Genomic DNA, 23,334 nt, shown 5'->3' with positions numbered 1-23,334 from the left:
GAGCGCGGGGCAGGGGGTTAGAGAGCGGGGGCAGGGGGATAGAGAGCTGGGGCAGGGGGATAGAGAGTGGGGGCAGGGGCATAGAGAGCGGAGGCAGGGGCATAGAGAGCGGGGGCAGGGGCATAGAGAGCGGAGGCAGGGGCATAGAGAGCGGGGGCAGGGGCATAGAGAGCGGGGGCAGGGGCATAGAGAGTGGGGGCAGGGGGATAGAGCGCGGGGGCAGGGGGTTAGAGAGCGGGGGTAGGGGGATAGAGAGCTGGGGCAGGGGGATAGACAGCGGGGGCAGGGGGATAGAGAGCGGGGGCAGGGGGATAGAGAGCGGGGGCAGGGGGATAGAGAGCGGGAGCAGGGGGATAGAGAGCGGGGGCAGGGGGATAGAGAGCGCTGGCAGGGGGATAGAGAGCGGGGGCAGGGGGATAGAGAGCGGGGGCAGGGGCATAGAGAGCGGAGGCAGGGGCATAGAGAGCGGGGGCAGGGGGATAGAGTGCGGGGGCAGGGGCTTAGAGAGCGGGGGCAGGGGGATAGAGAGCGGGGGTAGGGGGATAGAGAGCAGGGGCAGGGGGATAGAGAGCAGGGGCAGGGGGATAGAGAGCAGGGGCAGGGGGATAGAGGGCGGGGGCAGGGGGAATAGAGCGCAGGGGCAAGGGGTTAGAGAGCGGGGGCAGGGGGATAGAGAGCGGGGGCAGGGGATAGAGGGAGAGAGAGGGGTTAAGGGAGGAGAGAGTGAAGGGGAGAAATGGGGAGGAGAGAGAGAGAGGGAGAGACAGAGCTGGGGACAGGGGGGGGGGTGTCAGAGAGAGAGAGAGAGAGAGAGAAAGGGGCAAGGGGAGAGAGAGAAAAAAAGAGGGGGCCAGGCAGTGGGAGGGAGAGAAAGCCGGGTCGAGAGAGGGGGGATCGGGGGAGAAGGAGGGGGAGAGGGGGCAGAGAGAGAGAGAGGTAGGGAGAGAGAGAGGGGCAGAGGGAGAGAGGGCGGTAGGGGGAGAGAGGGGGCCAGTGGGAAGGGGGGAGGATGGGAGGGGAGAGAGAGGGGATGGGAGGGGAGAGAGAGAGGAAGAACAAGGGGAGTGAGAGAGAGAGCGAAGGGTCCGTGCAGGAGAGAGAAACACGAAGCATTAAAGAAAATTCAAAGCACGAGAGCGATAAGGTTTTGAAAATTCAGCTGCTAATTGTACAGTCAGTATATTTTGGAACTGGATGAACCATATTAGTTATCGGATTGCTGAAACAGTAGTGAGTGTATTAAAAACAACTTAGATTTTGATTAATGCAATATCTTGGGCACTGAATCAGCAAAAATATAATGCCTGTGATGCCAAACTAACCAAGCATACTTTCATGATAGAAATTATCCAGTTGCTATGAAACTGAATATTTTTTCTGTCTCATTGCCCCCTTAAATTTCCATCTGCATAATAATGTGTATGCAACATGCAAAGAAAGGAATAGAATAAAATGTAAAGTTTAAGCAAAAAGATGTGATTAGAAATCAACTGTTAACTAAAGAGCTAGAATTCTATGCTTTGGTCACCCATCAAGCTCAGCTTTGCAATCAAGTGGAAATGGCAGTGTAATTCACTCTTCCAGCTGGGATTATTTTAAATTACTACCAACTATGGTGCCACGAGCAATTGCTCCACAAGCACATGTTCAGGTTCAACTACAAAGCTAAATGCGAGAACTTTTAGGGCAGGAAAAGACAATGGGCTGGATCGTGCTAGAGCGGGCCATCTCACGGCGCACTCCGCTAGTTAGTTAGTCTTTCTTCTGCAACCTTCTGCTCAACCTTTTTTGCACTGTCCCTTGCTGGAAGTTGGATCTGATGAGGGCAGGGCGAGTGCAGCGGGGCATCTGGAACCTCTGAACGGTGGGACAAACAATTTGTCGCCTTAACCAATAAGATTTAAGGATCGAGAAAGAAAAAGGAAGAAAGATGAATTAGAGTCAAATCAGGTACAGAAAGAGAAAGAGAAAGATAGATTAGATTGAGAGAGAAAAGAGAAAGGAAGAGTAAGAAAATAAATTAATTAAAATTTGGCTTTTTAAAATCTCCAACAATTGACTACATGCAGGAATATGTTTTAATTTTTTCCCATTCTCGGTCAGGGAGGTTGATTGGCATTGCGTTAATAATGATCATGTCTTTAAAAAGGTACTTATGCTCTTAATTACCAGACTGAATTTTGAGGCAAGCTTAATGGGCAATTAATGCACAAACCCAGCAAGCTCTTAAAAATAAGAGAGAGACCAAGGACAAGAATCCATTTGTGAAGCGAATGACCGAGTATCGTAAATTGACCAGCAAGTTCAGGAGATTCGCAACTCATGGTCTTAATCCCCTGAATGTGCTGACCGATCTCACATTTAGAATGTTATTTTACCAGCAAGATCCTGCCCAATGCGACCCACCAAGCATGCTCTTTTCTGAGAGATTACTCCTACCTACATTCTCTCCTCTCTGCAGACATCCATCCTTCTTGAACCCAATGATATTCTCCACTTCAATGACCTTTCCATGGAATTTATTCCACAAGCTCTTTGACCTTGGTGAACAATTTGCTTAGGTCAATTACCATTGCAATTTGTAATATTTAAAATTCGGTCACCTCCAAACAAAACAAACCTAATTTCCAGATAATCAAAATCATCTTCAGTGTTTCCTGCTCTCAAGGGCATTAGTACTCTTCCTACATGATTTGAGGACAAAAACGACGACAGAACAGTATTATTTTCCACCTTTTCCTGTATTTATACAGAAGCACAGACACTTCAGACGCATTGCAGCTTTTTAGGAAGTTGGACAGGAGGTGCGGATAGAAAAATGGCTGGGGCTGGGAGTGGGGGGTGGGTGTGAAGTCCTTACTCTACAGTATGAAACCACACGAGGCACATTCTGGGGACAAGGTGACTCTGTGACCTTAACTCTTTATTCACAGGACTCCGAAGACGATGACCCTGTGTGGGACCTCCCTTTTTACACCTGTGTGATCAGGTAAGGAGTGTCTCCCGCAAGTTCACCTCTTGTGGTTAAGGTGTGCATCTAGGTTGAGTGTATACAGTAATACAGTGGTGTTACATTGTGGTTACATACATGGCAGGGGGGAAGAGAACAAAAAATAGCACGGGATATACTGAACACCATCAACTTGAAGAAACTAACAATAAGTCACAAAAGGCTTTACTTCTACTGTAACATTTCCAAATGCATTTTAATCTTTTGCTTGTTAGTTTGACATATATATTAAACAAAATGGTGGTTTAAAGTAATTCATTGGGAGTTCTTTGTTGCAATTTGATAAGAGGCCACACTCAATTTCTCACACATCCCTCTGAAAATGCAAACTGCTTGGCTGCTGCTCTGCCATATTGTGAGCCAAGACAAGATTCTACAAAATTCTAATATTTTCAGCAATGCTATTACTGTATATAATTACACGAAAAGCTTAATTCCTTTATAATCCGGCTTTACAACCACAAAAATAGTTCTCTTATTATACCTTCCTGTGAAATTAGTCTGCTGTAATGAGATCACATTAGCTTCTCCGTTTTTCTGCATTTCCTATTTCAGGAACCGTTTAACCCTTACCAACATAATTTATATGCCGGGCTGTAGTAAATATTGTAACAAATTATTGATGGCTCTGGATAGTGCAGTGTATTGGAGCACAACCACGCTGTGCCATAGACTAACGAGTTAACGGCTCTACTGATTTCTTGATCTCATCTTTGGCACTTTGGGGAAGCTGGCAGACACTTCAGAGCAGCAGTGCAAGAGGCCTAGATAGATTTCATCCACTTCGCTGACGCCTAGCATAGTGAGACTACGGAACGCAAACACAAATAAGGAAAGTACAGAAAATGTGAGAAACGCGCGGAGCAAGTTGATCAGGATCTGAAAGAGAAGGATGGATTATCATTTTAGGCGTGACCAATCTCACCAATACATTAACTTGTCTTTCTATTTTATCAGAAGCTGGCAGCTGCTGTGTATTTGCAGTTTTTATTTCGGATTTCCTTTTTGTGTAAGCAAAAAAAACATTGATAGTCAAGTGAGGATTGTTTCTGTAATTTACTTTTGGGGTACAAAGATACATGTAAATCAACCTAGGTTACTTGAAACAAAATCACAGCCTTATGACCTACACAAACCATCCATTAGTTTTATAGATAGAGCACTGTCTTTGGCTATTAAAACTGTGGCAATGACTGGCAGTAAAAGGTTTAATATATTTTTTTTAATTGTACAATGTTGTGACAATATCTGCCACTTTTATGTAATGACTCGGAGCATTGACCATGTGCTGATTACTGACTTGCACAAACATTACCAATTAAAGCAATAAAGTGTGGAGGTGACCTTCAATGTGGTTGAAGATAGCGAAGGATTGGTGGAATCTGTAAACACAAGTTGATGAGCGAATGTCGTTTAGTTTTTTTTAAGATGTGTACTAATATGCTGTATTTTATAATATAATCAAAAGTTCATTTGCCTGCAAAATTCTACAATGAAAAGGAGATTAGTAACAGTGTGAAAGATAATATTGAAACATCATTTAATTTGTGCGATTGAGCTCAAACAGCGCAGTGAAGAATATTTGCTACATAAGCTTTTAGTAAATAGCCATATGGTTTCACCAGGCGATGTGAAGTTGTTCAAATCTTATACTGATTTGTCGAAGTCCATGGATCTTCCATTTGATTTGGAGAATAGATCCTTTACTGTTCTATCTTACTGGGGTGTGCACTGACTTTGTGCATTTTATGTGTAACAGAAGATCTTGTTCAATACCAGAAATCCTTTAAAAATGCTCATTCCCCTCAACACTGAATACATAAATAAAAGTTGTATTGTGGGAAAAAAATCATTGCCACTTGGAGTTTCTTCATTAGCGTGAACCTATAATGTGCACCGATTGTGAAAACACCCCTGCACCCTTCAACATGACGGCTGAGAAGTCAACTGGTCTCAAACATACAAAGAAAATATGAAATGTTGCCAGTTTAAATGAGCTGTTATAATCATTGGTGGTCCCTCGAAACGAGAATGACTTGCTTCCACGCCAAAAAAGGATGAGTTCACACGTGTTTCAATGAAAGACCCGAACTACATCCTCAAGGGTGGACGATGCTGGTGCGTGGATTTTTTTTTAACGTATGGTGGCCGTTGCACACCAGCCACCACACGGGCTTGACAGAGTTAGGTCTTGGTCCAGTGGCAAGGATTACCCAGGACGACTGGAGACCAGCTCTGCTGCACGGGCCTAGTGTGCACACATAGCGCAGTGTGGGCTGGCCCGTGCTGCCCCTGGGCCCTGGCCCCGAACTCACGCCTCCCCTGGGACCCGATCACGTCCCTCTACAGTCTCTCGCCGTTCCTTCGCCCCGACCTCACCGCTCCTGCTGTATCTGCCCATGCTCCAATCACCAACCTGGACCTTGGTGACGTCGCTCATCGCTGCTGTCGCCCTCCTGCACCAGCTCGCGCTGCTCCCTGTAGTGGTATGCCTCCACGCTGCTCCCCGAAGCTGCTCGCCGCTTCTTTTATGGCCCCGACCTGCCGCTGGTGTTCTCACGCAGGTCGGGGCCTCCATGCTGCTCCCCGGTGCCAGTAATACCGCCCAAGCATTCTACGACAGATATGTTATCTATTTTCTGTTAGTTACTTTAAAAATCGCTATATATTTGTACATTTTCTGTCGTAATCAAACATCAAGAGGTGATTAGAATGCAATCAGGGATTAACAAAGTCTCTGTCTCTATCTCAGGGCAGTCAATGTGATTCCTTGCCTTCAGCCAAGTACCTACTGACCACTGACTATTCCATCTGTCCTTTCAAATCAGCCATTACTGCCTCCTGCACTAGATTTGCTGTTTACAACTGTATCACTCAGTAAACAACTCTAGTGTACACATTAATGCGAAGCACCGTTAAAATTTCTAATCTGAACTAGGAAACAGGTATGACTGCTCATACAAGATCAGCAACATTTCATAAGAGCATAAGAAATAGGAGCAGGAGTAGGCCATTCAATAAGATCATGGCTGATTTTCTACCTCAACTCCAACTTCCCGCACTACTCCCATATCACTTGATTTTCTTAATATCCTTCTTGGATGGGCAATTTTATGTACCAGCTATCTTCTGGGGCGGATGAAACAAGGGACATAAAAAGTAATTACCACGGTTCTGACTATCTGCAGTTATTATCCAATAAATCTCAAAACTTATCAAGATGGAAAGCTATTAATGGTCAAGCAATGCAGTTATTTGAAACAGGAAAAAAATTAGTGTTTATGTGTTCACATTTACCTCCTTTTTACTGGTCACATTTTATCCCACGTACTAAAATAAAATTAAAAATAGACCATCAATTTGTGACTAAAACACTTACAAATTATAATGTGAAACTGAAAAGACTCTTGAGCTTCTCTCTTAGCCTTCAGCTGCCAGGCTATATCCCATATCTATAACTAATTAATACAACTAATTATCAGTGCGATGTGCCATCCAGCTCTCATTCACTCTGATTTCTCCCATGTTACAATCTTGTGAAAAAGAATCATGCCATCTTTGAACATTATACAACCAAGTTGCTCTGAATAGTCAGTTTAAATTCTAATATAGGTCTTGTTTTAGCTGCAGTTATGTGAGGATATTATGAGTGAAGCTTTCAAATCAGAATGACTCCCGTCACTCATTATAATTGATGACACTGCCATTCCTTCAATTGAATGCATTTTGCACCTGACTTTTGTGGTATAATTTTAATCCATGGCATTGTCCTGTATTTTTTTAAAATAAAGTGAGATTGACAGGGAAATGTTGGGAGAAGTCTTGGGATACTGGACAGTTTTGGTGGGTTTTGTTGCAAAACTTCATGACGAAGAAACCATGAGGCTAGAATCAGACAACAAGCCTGACTGGTATTTCCCTCAAACCAAAGTTGGAGAACACATCCTCTCAACGTACAGGAGGCAGGAATGGAGACACTATGAAAATCAGCACAATCCTCCAGTTGGCACCCAAAGAGCATAATCCGCTTTGGTTTTGCTACTTCATTCCCAAATGTCTATTATGTTACAACTACTCCAGTCTCTGCAGCTGGTGAGATTACCCCTTCATTGAAGATATCCTTCTCATTCAAACGCAGTGGCTTAGTTTATGACAGGAAACTTGATGGCCGCTTTAAATGACTGGGACGCGGTTTGCAATACACAGCAATGCTGTGGGGAGATGCCAGCCGAAACAAGGCAGCCTCTGAGGGGGGGAGGGAGGGAGGAAGGAAAAATAAAACGGGTGAGAAAGTTAGGTTGGACATTCAGAAATGCTGCATGATACATTAAGGCCAAAAAACATTTAATGGCATGAAGTGCCACATGTAGATAAGTTCGTACACATACTGCATTTGTATCAGCTGTGGCTCAGTGGGTAGCACTCTCGCCTCCGAGTCAGAAAGTTGTGGGTTCAAGTCCCACGTGAGCACATAAATCTAAACTGATACTCCAGTGCAGTGCTGAGAGTGCTGCACTGTCCGAGGTGCTGTCTTTCAGATGTTAAACTGAAGCCCTGTCTGCTCTCTCAAGTGGATGTAAAAGATCCCATGGCACTATTTCGAAGAGGAGCAGGGGAGTTATCCCAGGTGTCCTGGCCAATATTTATCCCTCAATCAACATAAAAACAGATTATGGGGGCATTATCACATTGCTATTTGTGGGAGCTTGCTTGTGTGCAAATTGGCTGCTGCATTTCCCACATTGCAACAGTGACTACACTCCAAAAGTACTTCATTGGCTGTAAAGCACTGTGAGATGTCCAGTGGTTGTGAAAGGTGCTATATAAATGCACATCTTTCATTCTTTCAACTAGTTTCAACATCAGGAGATGGGTGTAAATCAGCTCATTATATGCTTCACAGATGACAGAAGCTGGATCATAATTTCATGCTTCACCACAGAGGCTTGTTGAAGGGGAGCTTGCTCTACACACATTCAAACGTGAGCACCATCCATGGAGAAGGGATGGAACATTTACTTTGGAATTTTCCAAGCAGCTCACCCTCAGCTGATCTAAGATGTACTATATGTTGCAAAAAACAATTGTGTTTTTTTTTAAATCAATGGCCCAGAATTATATACGAGTCAAGTGCATTTTGCTATTGGAGCATAGAAATGCAATGCACATCTCTATAATTGGATGGCTGCGACACAAACCAATTGTCATTCCTGATTTGGTCATTTTAATTAATTTTTCAGCTTTGAAGTAATTGAAATTTTGGAATCACTAAATTTGTGTGAAAGGTAGCAGCACTGAACGATTCTTGTTTTAGAGCGCCACTTTATTTTTGCAACTGGCATCTCCCCAACTGCAGGTAAGCAAAACAGAACACACGAAACAATGTTCCATTTAATTAGGTTTTGACTTCATTTTAGAATATAATTGTTACATTATAGATTACAGAGCTATTGGACATATCAGACCTATTAAATTCAAAACATCTGCTGTAATCATGTAGAAAAATTACAAATATTTTTTTTTAAGTGTGCTGTGACAATGCAAAAATACACTCATAAACGTAAATATTAACTAGTCGACTTCCCAGGTGCTATTAAACATAATTTACATATATTAAAAATACATTATCCCCCAATTATTTGTATTTTGTTTGTTCTCTACATCAATTAGTTTTTAAAATGTCTCTTTTCTTCACTATTCAGCTTGCAATCTCAGTTCCTCTTTGTACTCAAGCAATTATCCTTCTTCCATGATTTCTTGTATTGCTTTAAAGTATGTTTACTTTTATCTTGCTATTTAATAATCAGCTTGTATGTATTTAAATTTTGTACCAAAAGCAGAAGCTGTGATTAAATCAGAGGCCTTTTTTTAAATAAACCAATCCAACGCATTTTTGAGTAAAAAATAACCATAGGAAGGAAGTCTATAAATTGTGAGGGTCAGGATGGAGCAAAGGGAAACAATCGAGAAGCCCGAAGCAGGAGCAGGGACAGCAAGAGTCACAGAACTGAGGGAAATGGAGCAAAAGGCTGATATCAACAGAGAGAATGAGAGTCGATCATTCAATTCAGAAGAGCAGGCTTGGGAAAAGGAAGTCAGTAAGGACAGTAAGGGCTCGATTCTGGGAGAAAGCAGCAGGTATTGGAGTAGGGACTACTGCAGGATAGGAAGGTCCAGGGCCTGCGGTCACATCATGACTTCTGGAAGTTGTAATCTGATTGTTTGCTTATGTCACAGCAGCTTCATAGTACAATTGCACTCATTGCAACCAAGATCAGACCCATAATCGTCATAGGCAGTCCCTCGGAATCGAGGAAGACTTGCTTCCACTCCTAAAATGAGTTCTTTGGTGGCTGAACAGTCCAATATGAGAGCCACAGACTCTGTCACAGATGGGACAGATAGTCATTGAGGGAAGGGGTGGGTGGGACTGGTTTGCCGCACGCTCTTTCTGCTGTCTGTGCTTGATTTCTGCATGCTCTCGGCGTTGAGACTCAAGGTGCTCAGCGTCCTCTCGGATGCACTTCCTTCACTTCGGGCGGTCTTGGGCCAGGGACTCCCAGGTGTCAGTGGGGATGCCACACTTTATCAGGGAGGCTTTGAGGATGTCTTGTTGCGTTTCCGCTGCCCACCTTTGGCTCGTTTGCGGTGAAGGAGCTCTGAGTAGAGCACTTGCTTTGGGAGTCTCGTGTCTGGCATGCGAACTATGTGGCCTGCCCAGCGGAGCTGATCGAGTGTGGTCAGTGTTTCAATGCTGGGGATGTTAGCCTGGATGAGGACGCTGATGTTGGTGCGCCTGTCCTCCCAGGGGATTTGTACGATCTTGCGGAGACATCGTTGGTGATATTTCTCCAGAAACTTGAAGTGTCTGGTGTACATGGTCCATGTCTCTGAGCCATACAGGAGGGCAGGTATTACTACAACCCTGTAGACCCTGAGCTTGGTGGCAGTTTTGAGGGCCTGGTCTTTAAACACTCTTTTCCTCAGGCGGCCGAAGACTGCACTTGCGGTGTTGGATCTCGTCATCGATGCCTGCCACGCATTGGCTCATAGGAGTTGTACTGTGATAGTTTGGCTCATAGCGGGTTGCATTGTGAAATATCGAATAGTGTGTACCAGAGGTCAGGGATGCCCATAAAGTTTGGCAGGGTAAATTGCGCCATGCACTGGAGGGAAAGGAGAGACATTGATCTTAAAGCAATTGGAAAAGGTGATGGGAAAGTTTCGGGGTAAATTAGTGCTGAGGTTTTGGCTGAAAGAGAGTAATGGGAGTTTTGATGCTTGCTGCACAGAGGCAATCCCTGCTGGTGTGCAGATTTTCTGTAGTGTCAGCTGTGGCTCAGTTGGTGGCACACTCACCTCTGAGTCAGAAGATTGTGGGTTCAAGTCCCACTCCAGGAACTTGAACACATAAATCCAAGCTGACGCTCCAGTGCAGTGCTATAAATCTAGGCTGACACTCCAGTGCAATGCTCCCTCAGCAGCACTGCACTGGAGTGTCAGCCTAGATTTATTTGCTCAAGTACAAGCACTGCACTGTCAAAGGGGACGTTACACGGAGGTCTCGTTTGCCCCTCAGGTGTACGTAAAAGATCCCATGACACTATTTCGAAGAAAAACAGGGGAGTTATCCCCGGTGCCCTGGACAATATTTATCCCTCAATCAACATAACGAAAAGAAGAGATTATCTGGTCATTATCACACTTCTGTTTGTGGGAGCTTGCTGTGTGCAAATTGGATGCCACGTTTCTCACATTACAACAGTGACTATGCTCCAAAAGAACTTCATTGGCTGTAAAGCGCTTTGAGACATCCGGTAATCGTGACACGTGCTATATAGATGCAAGACTTTTTTTTGTGTTTCGTGAATGCTGAATTATTTATGTTTCGGATGATAGAAATATATACATATATTTTTAAAGAGTGGAGGAGGTAGGGAATTGCCATGGCAGTGATATCTTGGAGAATGTTTTAAGCGAATTTGATGGTATGGAATTTTTGGTGGTACGTAGAATTCGTTATCAGTGAAATCTAAATGGACAGAAAATTTAAGAATAGCTTCATATAATTGGTGAATATTGAAAATAAAAAATAATCAATTCAAAAGGAGACAAAACATGGAAATTTAAACACTTAACCAACAAGGAAGAAGAAAACTGACCAATGGGCCAAATCTTCCTGGAACAATAACTTTGAATTCCCGACGTTCCCACCATGATTAACGTGCAAATCAGCCGGTAAATTCAGAGGATGGAGAGAGTGAGTTACGAATCTCCCGAACTTGTTGGTTGACTTGCACCGTTCCACCGGTTACTTCTCACAAATGGCATCTCGTCCTTAGCCTCTACATTATTTTTTAAGAACTTGCTGGATTTTCACATTAATTTCCCATTAAACTCACCACTGAAAGTTAGGGCTCATAATTAGCAGCGCAAATACCCTTTTAACGACATGATAATTGTTAATGAAATGCCAATCAACCTCTCTGGCCCAGAAAGGGAACAGTTTAACAGTTGAATCTCATTCCTGCATGTAGTAAATTCTTCAGAGATTTAAAAAATTTAAAATTTAGAATCCCTTCTGTGTCTTGTTTTTCTCTCTTTCTTAATGCAATCTTTCTTTCTCCCTCTTTAATTATCTTCCTGCGCTTGATTTGACTCGAATTCTGTAAAGTCCTGTCCCCTCAGTACAGATTCACACGAGGCATGTTGTGAAGTCAAGGTCACTCTGGACCTGCACCTTTATTTCACAGCTCTGGAGACCTGTCCTTATATACCTGTCTCTTGCAAATGCACCCCTGGTGGTAAGGTATGCTGGTGGTTACAGGTCATATCTTATTACAGTCATGTATAGCATGTTAGGATACAGTTATATATAATAATGTAAGATACATGACAAATTCACACTCCTTCTCCGTCGTTACTCTGCTATGCTCTATTGCCGTCACCGTGCTGTTATCAGCTCGCACTTCCTGAAGTTACGGCGCAAATTATATTCAAGCTGAAAGGTGCAGGAAAAAGTCTAACTAACGGCGCAGGATCAAGATTTGACCCAACTGTTTGTGAAATAAATGACACATGGGAGAAAATTCGATATTGAAGATGCAATGAGAGTGCTTGTACGTGGAGAGGTGCCGAGTGCCTGAAAATTCCTAAGCAAGAAGATACGATCACCAAAGAAATAACCTTAAAGAGATATAGTTCCACTTCAGCTGTGGAATAATGCATTACGTATTGCATAGAAATACATATTATCCGACTTGCTGTAAGCAACAAACGTCAACAGATATACTTTCAGGAGAAAAATGCAAAGGTTTTATAGCAACAACATTCCTTTACTGTGTACTCTTCCATCATGGCTCGCAACTGAAAATTTGTTGCACACTTTCCTCAGGTGATCATGCTGCGCTGGAATTTTCATTCGAGTGTCCCTCCTCTTCGGTTTTGACTTATGTCACAAAGAAGTACCACATTTTGCACCAGGAAATTGCACCTATTTCGAAGAAATTGTTGGTCTGCAATTCTGAATGAAAAATGCTAAAAGAAAATTGAAAAAGGCAAGTACTGCAGAGGACATTGGGGAACCATGTGAGTTAAAACAAGCTAGAGAATGCAGGAAGACCACTGGGCCACAAGTCAAATCTAGTCAAGTAACTGCTCGGCCCATTCTCATTTGTATTGGTGTGTGAACTCCACTATTATTTATTGCTCAGTACAAGTTTTGCTTTTAAATTGTTCATCTTGTGCAGGCCATTGTCATTACGAGGGCCCTGAAATTCCATAGGGGTTCTGCCAGTCTCCTGCTGTAACTCCAGAGGTGGTGGTATAACCACCAAGAATATGGCGGAATCCCAGTTGCATCAGGTGTCCGCCATTTTCTGGAGCCATCTCAGTGTCTTGTATGGAGCAGAATCTTTGCCCATCCCTCACAAATCAAATGTCAACTGGAAGGCGTGGGTGGGAACTCCCTCTCCTCAGGAGCTGGCATATTAATGGCGACCAGTGCAATAAGTGAGTGGAGACTTAGCGGCCTCCGTGAGGGAATATGTGGGCCCCACCAGTAGGATTCAGGCCAGCTAAGTGGTCTGGACTCCCAAAGGCTTAAATATTTTTTGGGGGGAGGGGGTGGGGGAGAGTCTGGGCTGATCTCACCTGCTTGTTCAGGGAGCAGATCGGATGATTGGTGTTCAAGGCCCCTCACCTCCTCCCGTCCCATGGTTATACCAATGACAAAGTTTCCATGAGCATGAGGTAGGCAGACACCACAGATGCACCTGCAGTGTTCCTGGCACCCGCCCCCACCCCCCGCCCCCCCGCCACCCGCTGACCAAACAAACTCTGGCGGGGTCAGTGCTGGAGGGCTCCGTCTTGCACAATTTCAGTACAACCACCATGACTACATCCTCAGGATTTCAGGACCCATTTATAAAATTTACCCAGAGAAACCTAATATCTGCATAAATTGGGGAATAAGTATATTTAGTTGCCGTAATCTTTTCCCTCCAGTAAATGACAGAAGATACATTAGGTTAGACATTGCCTCAATGAGCAATGAATGGGGGGAGGTGAAAGAAGGGGCACTTTGGAAAGGGTTTATGGAAGAAAACTTCATTAAATGGTCATTTGCCAACCAAAGTGCGATAAAAACAGACCATTCATACATAAACTGATTAAATTCAATTAAATATTATTTCACATGGACTTAAAAAAAAATCAAGCTTAGCCAGCAACCATCCAGTAACCCACCCCAGTCCGAGCCCAGGAGTGTCAGCAGGATAGTTACCCCTGAAGACGGTAGAGCTGAATCCCATGCCGTCTTCACCGAATGTCCTCTATCCAGCAAGGGTCACCGGGTAATGATCAGGCGCAAGATTTAATCCCCGTTTCCTAGCTTGGGAATGCCTCAAATAGTAATACCCCAAAACATGCCTCACTCCCCTTGGCTGAAGTTGGCTAATCCAGCACAGACCAGGAATCAAATCTACGAGCGCCTGGTCTATACAGCTCCGCACTGCAACACAACATGCATTCAACAACTGAGCCATTGCGGAGTCACTATTTGTACTGGTTTTCCGTGGCTCATTTGATCATTTATCTATGCCCATCAGTATTTCGACTCTTTTCCTCCCCCCACCCCACCACCACCCCAATTCCTAATTAATTCCTTTTCGAAATTTATCATGTAATGTGCATCGGTTCAATACCTGTATATTAACTGCTCTCGCAAAGGGAAAACAGAATAATTTCTCTTTCCCTGAACCTCATTGATGACATTTTCCACCTCATTCTCGCAGAAATGTAGCTTTGTAATCTTTGTGAAAAATTAATGCTGGAAATTGAGTCAAAGAAAATGGCATCTATTCCATTCCTGGGATTCTCTGCTGAGGAGCTCCATGAAAAGCAGAGTCTGCATGTTAAATTATTTTGTTGATTCTAGCAGGGGGAAAAACATGCCATTTGGACAGACTCGCACCTAGCAGGCGTTTGAGCACACAATTGGCAGCCCTACCCCGTGAACAGACTCCGTTCATCACATTAAACACAAAATGCTCAGATACAGAACTCTTCCTTGTTGTGCCCAAGTAAAAGCAGGTCATGTCTGGCCTGTTGTATGTGTTAAACATTTGAATGGACACAAATGAGCTTTTTTTTCTTCTTTTCAAGATGTTACTAACCGTACAATCCACGTGAGCTGAAGCATCTCTAACAGGTGAGCAACCTACATTGGGGCCAATTATATCTGCTAAGTCATCCATGTCAATTGTCATCATAATTAATGACACCAAGCACACCCGCTGTGTCCACTGTACAGTTCTGCTAACATGGCCAACTTTACAACTCTTTTGGTTAAAGCCGACTGCACCTAGGTATTCCCAAGTGGTCTCCCATCCAAGTACTAACCAGGCCTGACTCTGCTTAGCTTTCAAGATCAGACAAGATCAGGCATTTTCAGATTAGTGTGGCTGTAGGGTGGCCAACTTTACAAGCTCTGCACAATGTGACAACTGAAGAACGTTGATTGAGACGCTCCACCTGAATCCTAATCTATGTCACCCGGTCCTGTGGATTTAAAGCTAAGAATTAACTCAATAGAAGCATTTTTAATGTATATTATACTAAGGTCCCTTTGGGTCGGCAGAGTCAAAAATTCTGAAATGTCACGCTAGTGTGCACCACACTTCCTTTTATCATTATTTTTGTCACACTATGATCTCAATACTTAACATTCAGAGTACAAATAAACATTTAGAATAGAAACCTTGCATGTAAACAGCTGCCTGTAACAATGTTATGCCATGCTCTGGTGGGTAGGTGATGCTGTGGAATTTTTTTTCTGAAGTCTCTCCCAACTCCATGTACATGTGAAGAATATTATGTTCATCAGCAGATCATGGATGGCATCACGGGCCATTTACTAATGTGCAAAAACAATTCAAATTCAAAAGTATAAACCCAAGTGTAGCAAGCAGTGCAAACACACTTTCAGCTTATTGCATTGCTTTAAGCGATACAGTGTAATACTAATTGCTGTAGCACTGTCTATCCCAAAAGAATAGGGAGGGACAACTTTAGAAAAGCGCTTTGTCTGAACTCATGACCAAAATATCTTGGTGCGCACATTTCAGCAGTGTGTCATCATGTTAATCAGTCAAGCAGTAAAAGTCAAAGTCACAACCCCAAGGTCACAAGTTGTAATCATTTGTCTTAAAGTACAAGTAATGCATCAGATTTTATGGTAATTGGAAATATTCTGGATTGACTTCAACCAAATTTTAAAAGGAATCAAATTATTGGCAGTCTTGTAACTGGACTAAAAGTAAAAGTGTCTATCACAATCAAGAGGAACACGGAGATGTACAGATATGGCAGGGGGGTTCAGGTGAGCGGAAATTTAAAAAGTCAAAGAGCAAGGAGAAGGCATTAGAGCAGGGTAGCGATGGGGGAAATGATAACCAGAGTGTGACAGGAAGGGACAGAATGTATAAAAATAAGAGTGTATCAGAAAGTGGGGTCAAAGCAGGGAATAATGGTAAAAAGACAACATTAAAAGCTCTTTATCTGAATGCACGCAGCATTCGTAATAAGATAGATGAATTGACGGCACGAATAGATATGAATGGGTATCATTTGATAGCCATTACAGAGAAGTGGTTGCAAGGTGGGAACTGAATATTCAGGGGTATCTGACAATTCGGAAGGATAGACTGAAAGGAAAAGGAGGTGGGGTAGCTCTGTTAATAAAGGATGAGATCAAGGTAGAAGTGAGAAATTTTGTATCCATAAGGACACTGTGCCTTTTATTCAATGGGTTTTTATCTTTGCTGGCAAGCCTATTATGTGGCACTTTATCAAACGCCTTTTGGAAATCCATGAACACCATGTCAACCGCATTGCCCTCATCAACCCTCTCTGTTACCTTATCAAAAAACTCAATCAAGTTAGTTAAACACGATTTGCCTTTAACAAATCCATGCTGACTTTCCTTAATTAATCTATACTTGTCCAAATAACTGTTAATTTGGTCCCGGATTATCGTTTCTAAAAGCTTCCTCACTACCGAGGTTAAACTGACTGGCCTGTAGTCGCTGGGTTTATCCTTACCCCCTTTTTGAACAAGAATGTAACATTTGCAATTCTCCAGTCCTCTGGCACCACCCACATATTCAAGGAGGATTGGAAGATTCATAGGCAGTCCCTCGAAATCGAGGAAGACTTGCTTCCACTCTAAAAGTGAGTTTTCAGGTCACTGAACAGTCCAATACGAGAATTATAGTCTCTGTCACAGGTGGGACAGACAGTTGTTAAAGGAAAGGGTGGGTGGGGAGTCTGGTTTGCCACACGCTCCTTCTGCTGCCTGTGCTTGCTTTCTGAATGCCCACGATGACGAGACTCGAGGTGCTCAGCACCCTCCCAGACGCTCTTCCTCCACTTAGGGCAGTCTTTGGCCAGGGACTCCCAGGTGTAGGTGAGGATGTTGCATTTTATCAAGGAGGCTTTAAGGGTGTCCTTGAAATGTTTTCTCTGTCCACCTGGGGCTCGCTTGCCGTGTAGGAGTTCCGAGTAGAGCACTTGCTTTGGAAGTCCTGTGTCAGGCAAGCGAACAATGTCGCCCGCCCAACGGAGCTGGTCGAGTGTGATCAGTGCTTCGATGCTGGGAATGTCGGCCTGATCGAGGTCACTAATGTTGGTGTGCCTGTCCTCCCAGGGGATTTGCAGGATCTTGCGGAGACATCATTGGTGGTATTTCTCCAGCAATTTGAGGTGTCTACGGTATATGGTCCACGTCTCTGAGCCATACAGGAGAGTGGGTATCACTACAGCCCTGTAGACCATAAGCTTGGTGCCAGTTTTGAGGGCCTGATCTTCGAACACTCTCTTCTTCAGGCGGCCGAAGGCTGCGCTGGTGCACTGGAGGCAGTGTTGAACCTCGTCGTCGATGTCTGCCCTTGCTGATAATAGGCTCCCAAAGTATGGAAAGTGGTCCACGATGTCCAGGGCCGCATCGCAGATCTTGATGACTGGGGGGCAGTGCTGTGTGGCAGGGTCAGGTTGGTGGAGGACCTTTGTCTTACGTAACAGAGGAAGATTATGGCCATTACCTCTGCAATTTCTACCTTTACATCCCTCAGCATCCCAAAATGCATCCCATCTAGTCCTGGTGACTTATCAGTCTACACTGGTAGGCCTCACTACTACATCTCCCCCACCACTGCCATCTCATACTGTCTTGGACGGGATTGCAGAGAAACACCCTTGCCCCTGATATCATCCCAGAGTCATTGCTGAGGACTAAATTACAGTAGATTATTTCCTCTGGTATTCTCCTCAGCATGCTGAGTATGGAAGCAATCAGTATCAACAAATGTTTATGCTCTTTCTCTCCATCAGACCATTTAATGGTTGCGTAATTGAGTCCTCCCATACCATACACTGCCCTACTCTGTAGCCCTTCTAATTTGTTCACAGAGTTCCCGCTCTTATTGAAAATGTTGTTCTGTAGTCCTACATAAGTCAACATTGGACAACGGGCAGATTGAACAGCGTACAAATTTCTCTCTGTTCACCATTATTGTCCTTTATCCTCTTTAATCTATATCCTCTTTATTAGTATCAGCTGTGGCTCAATGGGTAGCACTCTCACCTTTGAGTCAGAATGTTGCGGGTTCAAGTCCCACTCCAGGAACATGAGCTCAAAAAAAAAATCCAGGCTGACACTCCAAAACTGTGCTGAGGAGGCGCTGCACTGTCGGAGGTGCCATCTTTCGGATGAGATATTAAACCGAGGCCCCGTCTGCTCTCTTAAGTGGACGTAAAAGATCCCATGGCACTATTTCGAAGCAGAGCAGGGGAGTTATCCCCGGTGTCCTGGTCAATATTTATCCCTCAATCAACATAACAAAAAAACACATTATATGGTCATTATCACATTGCTGTTTGCGCAAATTGGCTGCCACGTTTCCTACAGTTCAAAAGTACTTTACTGGTTGTAAAGCACCTGGAGATGTCAGGTGGTCGTGAAAGGCGCTATATAAAGTCTTTCTTTCTAATAAATAGAGCTGCTGGCTCTCCCTATTGCCCTGACCTATCACCTGTACCCTTTTAAATGAATTTCAGGACTGATGTTTATATCTAACCATGTTTCGGAAATTCTAATTATCTCCAGGTTCCTCAGCAAAGTTGGCAATTTAACAATTTATTTCTAGCTTTACTTTCAGAATTGATATGGAAGCTTTTAAAATTCATTCTTACTTGTCCCAAAAAGATTTTCTACATTAATTACCTTGATCCCTGTAAGCTAATCTAAATGAGACTGTATTAGTTAATCGTGCTCTGATCTTCTGACCTAGAATCATAGAATGGTACCGCTGAGAGGGATGCCATTGGGCCTTTCGTACCGTCGGCTCTTTGGTAGAGCTATTCCATTAATCCTACTCCCCTATTCTTTCCCCATAGTCCTGCAGATTTTTTCCCTTCAAGTATTTATCCAATTATTTTTTGAATGTTATGATTGAATCTGCTTCCACCACCCTTTCAGGCAGTGTATTCCAGATCACATCAACTCACTGTATAAAAAAAGTGTTTCCTCATGTCGCCGCTGGCTCTTTTTCCAATGGCCTTAACTCTGTGTCAGTGGTTACCAACACTCTGCCACTGGAAACCATTTCATCTTACTTACTCCAGCAAAATCATTCATGATTTTGAACACCTCTTAACCTCCTCTTAACCTTCTCTGCTCTGAGGAGAACAATCTCAGCTTCTCCAATCTCTCCACATAACTGATGTCTTTCATCCTTGGTACTATTCTGTTAACGTCTTCTGCACCCCCTCCAAGCCCTTGATATCCTCCTTAAAGTGTGGTGCCCAGAATTGAATATAATACTCCAACTGAGGGCTAACCAGTGCTTTATAAAGGTTTAGCATAACTTCCTTGCTTTTGTATACTATTCCTATATTAACAAAGCCAAGGATCACATATGATTTTTAGCAGTCGTCTCAATTTGTCCTGCCACCTTCAAAGATTTGTATACATATACCCCCAGGTCTCTCTGTTCCTGTGATCCCTTTAAAATTGTACAGTTTAGTTCATATTGTCCCTCCTCATTCTTCCTATCAAAATGTGTCACTTTACACTTCTCTGCTTTAAATTGCATCTGCCACGTGTCTTGCCATTTCACCAGACTGTCTATATCCTCTTGAAGTCTGTTACTACCTGTTTCAGTGTTTACTACATTTTTTACTTTCATATCATTTGCAAACATTGAAATTATGCCCTGTATACCCAAATCCAGGTCATTAATATAAATCAAAAAGAGCAGTGGTCCTAATACCTTGGGGAACCATCAATATATACTGCCCTCCAATCTAAAAAAACAACCGTTCACCACTATTCTCTTCGTTCTGTCCTTTAGCCAATTTTATATCGATGCTGCCACTGTACATTTAATCCCATGGGCTTTAATTTTGTTTACAAAGTTCATTATGTGGTACATTATCAAATGCCTTTTGAAAGTTATAAACATCATCAACTGAACTACCCGCATCAACCCTCTCCGTTACTTCATCAAAGAACTCAATCAAGTAAGTCAAAAACAATTCATTTTGTACTAAAGTGTTGTCTCTAAGTTTCCCCACTGACGACATTAGGCTGACCAGCCTGTAGTTACCGAATTTTTCCCCCTCCTCTTTTTTGAACAGGGTGTAACATTTAGAATCCTCCAGTCCTCAGGCACCACTCCCTAAGAAGGATTGGAAGATTGTGGCCAGAGCCTCCGCAATTTGCACCCTTACTTCCCTTAGTAATCTAGGATGCATCCCATCCGGACCAGGTGACTTTTCTACTTCGAGGACTGCCAACCTTTTAAGTATATCCTCTTTATCTATTTTTATCCTATCCAATATTGCTACTGCCTCCTCATTGGCAGCATCCTCTTCTCTCGTGAAGACTGATGCAAAATACTCATTTCATATCTCTGCCATGTCCTCTGCCTTCATAAGAAGATTCCCACCACCCTTCCTTTGACTACCCTTTTACTATTTATGTGTTTATAAAATAATTTTGGATTTCCTTTTATGTTAGCCGATGATCTATTCTCATACTCGCTCTTTGCCACTCATTCCTTTTTTAGATCTCCTCTCTACTTTCTATATTCAGCTTGGCTGTCTACTAAATTAGGAATCGTACAATTATCATAAGCCTCCTTCTGCTGTCTCATTTTAACTTCTATATCTTTAGTCATCCAGTAAGCTCTAGGTTTGGATGCCCTTCCTTTCCCCCTCAAGGTTATGTGTCTACTCTGTACCTGAACCATCTCATATTTGAAGGCCTCCCATTGTTCAATTACTATTTTGCCTTCCAATTTTTGATTCCAATCCACCTGGACCAGATCCCTTTTCTACTCATTGAAATGAGCTCTTCTCCAGTTAAGTATTTTATGCTTGATTGTGACTTGTCCTATTCCATAACTGTTGTAAACCTAATGATAATGGCCCTGAAATTCCTATGTCCCGGGTCCGTAAGAAGTTCCTATAGACCCGGGAAGGCATTGGAAAAGCCTGTTTCCAGCGCGTAATGCGCATACGCTGGAAACCATCATTTCTGATCAGTCAAGTTTTTGGTCTTGACAGATGGCTGCATCTCGGCAGCTAGGATACCTGCAGGGTAAGATTTCCAATATTTACGAATATCTTGCCCTGCAAATGTCCTTTAAAATCCTGCACCTGAAAAAGCAGGCGTATAGCCTACTTTTACTGATGCAAGTGGTTAAAAATACACATACAAATAAAAAATAAAGTTATAAAAGCACTTTTTATGTTTAAAAACTCTCCCCACTATGGTAAGTTTGTTTTAAGTGTGAATAAAAAAAAAATTTTAAGTCGGAAAACTTTTTTTTATAACAACTTTAATTTAAATGGATGTTAAGTGTGTACTTTATTTTCTATTTTTTATTGGTTTTTAAGTGTTTGTAGGGGATTTCTCATTCATATCAATAGGAGTTCCATACTTCCAGAATATCTGTATTTGTAAGTAATATTGAAATTATGTTGACATATTGCAAAGTACTTGAGGGTTGGCTTTAAGGTGTTTTATTAAAGGTACTTACGGAACTCCTATTGCTATGAATGAGAAATTATACTGTACCTGATTGGCAACTGTCACTAGATCCCGGCCTGCGCACATCCCCACGTACACGAGCTGTGCGCGCAGTCACCTCTGGGCCTCAGACTCGGAAGTTCGGACAGTCGCAGCAGCAGCAGATAAATGCTTTTTTTAAGGTAGTTTCCCCGCGGGAAGAGGTCGAACGGAATTTCAGGGCCATTATGATCACTGTTCCCCAAATGCTCTACCACTGAAACATGCCCAACCTGCTCCACTTCATTCCTCAGAACCAGATCCACTGCTTCCTTCCTCGTTGGGCTGAAAACACACTGATCAAGAAAGTTCTCTTGAACACATTTCAGGAATTCCTCCCCGTCTTTAACCTTTACACTGTTACTATACCAGTCTATATTAGGAGTCTCCCATTATCACTACACTGTAGCTCTTGTATCTTTCTGTAATCTGTCTGAAAATTTGCTTCTCTATCTCTTTTCCACTATTTGGTGTTCTATAGTATACACCCAGTAGTGTAATAGATCCTCTATTGATCCTTAATTCTAACCAAATAGATTCTATGGCCCCAAGTTTCCACATGATTTGCTCCTGATTTTTAGGAGCAACTGGTGTAGAACAGAGGGTAGGGGGTAGAGGGAGAGAGGGGGGAGCAGAGGGAGAGAGGGGGGAGCAGAGGGAGGGAAGGGGGAGAAGGGGGAGGGATGGGGAGAAGGGGGAGGGGGGAGAAGGGGGGAGGGGGGAGAAGGGGGGAGGGGGGAGAAGGGGGGAGGGGAGAGAAGGGGATAAAGGAGATGGGGGGGAAAGGAGATGGGGGGGAAGGAGATAATTGCCTCTCCCAGTCCCCTGTGCACCTTGTTTTTCCTCTCTAATGTTGCATCCTGGTTCCCATCCACCTGCCAAATTAGTTTAAACCCACCACACAGCACTAGTTAACCTTCCTGCAAGGGCATTGGTGCCAGCTCTGTTGAGATGCAACCTTGAGCAGGTTCCTTCTGCCCCAGAACTGGTCCCAATGCCCCCAAAATTTGAAGTCCTCCCTGCTGCACCATTTCTCCAGCCATACATTAACCTGTTTTATCCTACTATTCCTATACTCACTAGTGCATGGTAATGGGAGTAATCAGAAATTACTGCCTTTCTGATGCTGCTTTTTAAACTTCCTCTCAAGTTCTTGAAACTTTGACTGCAGGACTGCAACATTTTTCCATCCTAGGTCATTGGTTCCCACGGGGTCTGGATATTCCTCTTCCTCCCTCAAAATGTTCTTAACCCTCTCAGTGATGACCTTTAACCTGGAACCAGGGAGGCAACACACCTGTGTGATTCACACCTGTCAATTCCCCGACTATCAAATTCCCTGCGGCCACTGCGATTCTACAATTTGCTGTGCTCCCCCCACCCCCCTTGTCCTGTGCAGTCATTTGCCCCACGGTGCTGTGGATGTGCTCTGGACTGCACTCCCACAAGTTGTCACCACCTTCACTGGCACTCAGTGGTGAAAACCGCTTTGAGAGTGCCACAATCCCAGCGGATTCCTGCATTGCCTGCATCTTCCTACCCTGCCGGATGGCCACCCACTTACTATTCTCCTGAACATTCTGTAGCTGCGAGGAAACCAACTCCTGGAATGTGCACTTGAGGAAATTCTCAGCCTCCTGTATGCCCTGCAGAGACTCCAGCTGCTGCTTGACCTCAGAAACCCTGAGCTTGA

The 23,334-nt window shown here is 43.5% G+C and overlaps 1 protein-coding gene and 1 pseudogene across 1 annotated transcript in view; both read right to left on the bottom strand.

Moving 5' to 3' along the window:
- ppfia4 (PTPRF interacting protein alpha 4) overlaps positions 1-23,334 on the bottom strand; it is an 846,733-nt gene that overhangs the window by 319,524 nt on the left and 503,875 nt on the right. The window lies entirely within an intron of this gene.
- On the bottom strand, positions 14,862-14,981 carry LOC139228337 (5S ribosomal RNA; annotated as a pseudogene).

The sequence above is a fragment of the Pristiophorus japonicus genome, chromosome 17, assembly GCF_044704955.1.
Source record: "Pristiophorus japonicus isolate sPriJap1 chromosome 17, sPriJap1.hap1, whole genome shotgun sequence".
Taxonomy (NCBI): domain Eukaryota; kingdom Metazoa; phylum Chordata; class Chondrichthyes; family Pristiophoridae; genus Pristiophorus; species Pristiophorus japonicus.
The sequence above is the reverse complement of the archived record's forward strand: the minus strand, read 5'-3'. Positions and strand labels throughout refer to the sequence as shown.